At 33.4% G+C, this 4753-nt stretch overlaps 1 non-coding gene across 1 annotated transcript; it reads right to left on the bottom strand.

Annotated features, from left to right (window-relative positions):
- Positions 1-3243: 3243 nt before the first annotated feature.
- Positions 3244-3317, bottom strand: TRNAI-UAU (transfer RNA isoleucine (anticodon UAU)). The gene has a single exon. It is a non-coding gene; the product is annotated as a tRNA-Ile (tRNA).
- Between the last annotated feature and the right edge of the window lie 1436 nt (positions 3318-4753).

Genomic DNA, 4753 nt, shown 5'->3' with positions numbered 1-4753 from the left:
TGATATATATGAGGCATGTAGTATTCAAGGTGGACATGTTTTGTATTGTTTTTTTTTAAAAAAAAAACATAGCCATGAAAAATAAGACTGGTGAAACGGCGGATACTGCTTTTATTTTTAAAAAATATCTGCTGGACTGGTACTGCAGAATTATAATACTGTGTGTATCCCCCACGAAGTCTTGTACTGAGTCAAAATTTGCTCAAATTTATTTTTTTTAATTAAAAAATAAATATATATTTAAGCTCAATTTTTTTATTTTGAGTTAAATTTTATTATTTTGTGATAAAATAAAATTTCAAATATTAAATAATTGATAGTATAAATTTTAAAAAAACATCATAAAGACACTGAATATTCCTTAATGGTTACTCTTGGCAGTAAAAAAAATTATAGAATTTACACATTTATTCTCAAATTTTATGTGTTTGTGTTTTTTAATCTATTCATAGATTTGATATAGTTAGAATTATAGTAAAAACTAAAGAAAAAATTTCATGATTAATCTCGTACTAAACCCGCTGAAACTCGTAAAATTTAAAACATGACCATAACTTTTATCATGCTTCACGCTTTTTGGATACTTGACAATTATAAAAATTAAGATAGGAAACAACAAAAGTTACAATTGAAAAATTAAATATTCATTTATTTAAGATTAGGGCGAGTGGAGCAACCAAAAAATTAGATTTAAAATCGAAAGAACCAAATCAAAAAGCTGCTTAGTGGTTTATAGCAGGGCTCTATGGATATTAACTCCTATTACACAAGAATGAGAACATTGTAGAATAAAATGAAAGATTTTCAATCGGTTTTCAATCTGTAAATGTGGTGCAATGAAGGATTGATTGGATGACTTATCAAGGTCAGGAGTGTGGTATGCAGTTTCTCATGGGATTAAATGAGTCACATATACTCAAATTTTGGCTCAAGTTTTGATGATGCCGCCATGTCTTATCTCGAAGATTTTCTCACTAGTGATGCAAGAGGAGAGGCAACGCTCCATTCGTGATTATGCTTCTGGTTCATCTATTGATCGATCCCCTATCCCATATATACCAGTCCTTTCATGTTGCAGCTGTGAAAGGTTTTACCAATGACAAAGGTGATAAGACTGATAAACCAACATGCTATCATTGTCCTTATACAGGTCACACTATGGATATTGATGCATGGATATCCGCTTGGGGGCTTAAGGAATAAACAAAAACAATGTAATACTAGAGCTCGTGCAAATCAAATTCGAGGTGCAACTTCTTCCATCACTGAGGTTACTGAGAAAGTTGCAAACAATCCTGGAGAAGCCTTTGATTCCAGATCAATGCAAGTAACTTATTTCTTTCTTAAGTTGTTAACCCTGTTTCATCCACTTCTAAATCTGTTGAACCATCTCCTTCTGACCTTGATTATTACAGAGTCTCTGCCAAACATCCTCATGTTTGAGATTATCATTGCTTCACTGTTCATTCTTCACTTCCTTCATCCACAGCTCCCCATTAGCCATTGTCCTTAATGATCAGAAAATTTCTCACCAATATTAAGCTTTTCTTCATAATGTATCATACGTTGTTGAACCTCAAACTTTCTCTCAAGATGTTGTTTCTCCAAAGTGGCACAAAGACTTGTTGGATGAATTGCAAGATTTAGAGAGTAATGATACTTGATCCATTGTTTCTTTGCCATCTGGAAAGAATGCTGTAGGTTGCAAATGGGTTTATAAAAGCATCACGTCAATGGTACAACAAGTTCTCCTCCACTTTACTTCGTTTTGTTCAGTCTCATGCAGACAACTCCTTGTTCACTCGAACTCATAATGATGTGTTTATAAAACTATTTGTCTATGTGGATGATATAGTTATAGCCACAAATGAAAAGGTGAGAAGGCAGAGGCTTTGAAAATATTTCTCAATAATCAATTCAAGTTAAAAGACTTAGGTGCTCTAAAGCGCTTTCTTGGTATTGAAGTCGCAAGATCATTGTGTGGGCTTGACATTTGCCAACGAAATTATGTTCTGCAATTGCTCGCTGAGACTGGTTTTATTGGATGAAAACCACAAACAACACCTATGGATGTTGAGATCAAACTCAGTCAATATGATGGTGATTTACTTTCTGACCCATCTATGTATCACAAACTAGTGGTAAACTTCTCTATCTCACAGTCACTCCACCTGATATAGCATACTCCGTCAATAAACTTAGTCAAATTGGACAAGGCTTGTTTTATGGCTCCTCTTCTGAACTCAAATTGAATTTATTTACTGATTCCGACTATGCAGCTTGTTTGAACACTCGTCAATTAGTCTCTGGTTTTCGTGCAATCATTAGGGATTCACTGATTTCTTGGAAGTCCAAGAAGCAATATATGGTGTCTAAATCATCATGTGAGACCGAGTATTGGTCCATGGCAAATGGTACTTGTGAGATAGTTTGGCTGCTATCATTATTCAATGATCTGCACGTTCATGTTGCCAGTCCAGTGATCATATTTTGTGATAGTCAACCAGCCATACATATTGCTTCAAATCCGATTCTCCATGAGTGCATAAAAAACATCAAAATTGACTGTCACGTTGTGCGTGAAAAGATATAAGCTGAATTCATCAAAGTCTTATATGTTGCTTCTTTGTCATTTGCAACTTGCAGATATCTCCACAAAGTCTCTAAGTTTCAAGATTTATATCTTAAGATGAGAATTCAAAATATTCATTCTCCATCTCAAGGAGAGTATTAGAACACGCTTATTTATATGTTGTATTTTCTTTATTTTCTTCTACTTTAATTTGACTATATATAAGTTTAATTTGCACCATTTCATTTGTGAACATTTTCGTTTCCTCTGCAGTTTCTCCAAACATAGTAATGTCTTTTGTTCCATTAATCTTCTACCTAATAATTTTTCATCATTTAGGACATAGAAAAATAATTGTGATTATAAATTTTATTTGTATTTTTTTCTTAAAAAATATTAACGAACAAAATTTTGAAATAAAGTGATCTAATATAAAAAAATTAAAAATCCAGAATATTAATCTTTTGAATTTTTAAGTGTACTCAAATGTATTTTAAAAATAATGTATTGATGTATTTAAATTTATCTTTTTATAAAATGGATTTCTGTAATTAAAATAAATATGTGAATATAGAATCTCCAATATATCGAATCCGGTCACCGTCGCGTCAACATTTTAACTTAAACGGAAATGGAGAAATAGGCCAAACTGCAAAAAAACCAAATTAAGGTGGTCCCGGCGGGGCTCGAACCCGCGACCTTCGGCTCATAAGACCAACGCTCTAACCAACTGAGCTACGGGACCTTTTACTTTTGTGATATTTGTTAAGTTATTTATTGTAATATAAACTAAATAAATGTTTATAGTTTTTATTTTGTAAAGAAAATATAACTTTTATGAATTTTTTTTGGAAATGGCGTGGGAACAAGAGTTAGTGTTAAAGGGGCCGACTTCTGTCAGAATCCGTTATATTTTTCATATCACCATAATTAATAATTATCTTTTAAAGGTAAGGGAATCCATATTTTATTAAAATACCATGTGTGTTTGTAAACATATACTATGAATGTAACTTTGTAAAGGCGCTATGTATATGTTTATGAGATTATAACGGACGGTCAAATTTATTACTCTAATTGTTGTATTTTTAGAAGCTAGATTTTTGTTATTTTTTCACTCAAGTTGGTTCTTTTAGCAACTGATACGTCGGCAACTCAAAATATTATGTAAACATGATAATATAAATCAAAGCTGCTGAGCTGTTTTGTGTAACTTTTCAGGATTTTTTGGTGAAAGCCGATTTGTTTTGCTGATCATGCATGGAAATTACACGTAAAACCTCGTCGATAAACAGACGCCGACTGTCCAACGAGTTTCCTTTTCTACACCAGCTAGCATATATTCGAAACTTGATCTCATCTTGCTGTAAAATTTGATCGTTTGTTCTTATGATCATCAGCAAGAAAAGTTAATTTAGATTTCGTGGTCTTTCGCCAGATTGTATCTTTATGACACTGCATTTCTGGCTTAATGGACGGACACCTCATCCTCGAACATCACTGGCTGGTAATGAGTAATTAATTTGCTCTTTTTCAACGGCAAATAAGGTCGTTTCACAATTAATGAAGAAACGCACGCTTTGATAAAAGACAAACAACTGTTTGGTTTTGAATCCGTGTGCTTTGATCACTATTTAGATCAAGAAGCTGTATAAATTAAAGGGTCGGGCTATCGTAATTTACATAACTTAACTTAAGATACGTTACAAAAATTACAATGTCTGGTCTGAGATTTTCGACGTGCCTCGTGATTTGGTTCTTGATTTCATCTGCAGTAGTAGGAGCTCGTCCCGTTAAGCATATAACTGTGGCAAGACGATCACTGGAGGTTCAGTTTGGAAGGGAAAAGGAGAATCCTCATCGTCACAACGAATGGCCCGAAAGAGTGAGCCCTGGAGGACCTGATCCACACCATCATTTTAAACACGATTGACACATAATGGAGCATCGTATCAAGATTTTTTTTACTGCTTTTCGACATGTAATGGATGCTCCGAATTACGTTCTTTCCATCCCTAAAATACAGTCGCATATGATCCGGTGTCTCATATATCATATATTCCACGTAACACAATTTGAAAGCATTAAATTTGAGGTGTTTTTGTTGTGTTTTAAAATAGGTTATGTGTTTTAGCCACAACAGATGATCCAAATCTAAATTTATTTGGCCTTTTCTGGATG

Source organism: Primulina huaijiensis, chromosome 1 (genome assembly GCF_012295235.1).
Source record: "Primulina huaijiensis isolate GDHJ02 chromosome 1, ASM1229523v2, whole genome shotgun sequence".
NCBI classification, from domain to species: Eukaryota; Viridiplantae; Streptophyta; class Magnoliopsida; order Lamiales; family Gesneriaceae; genus Primulina; species Primulina huaijiensis.
This window is presented reverse-complemented; position numbering and strand designations above follow the sequence as displayed.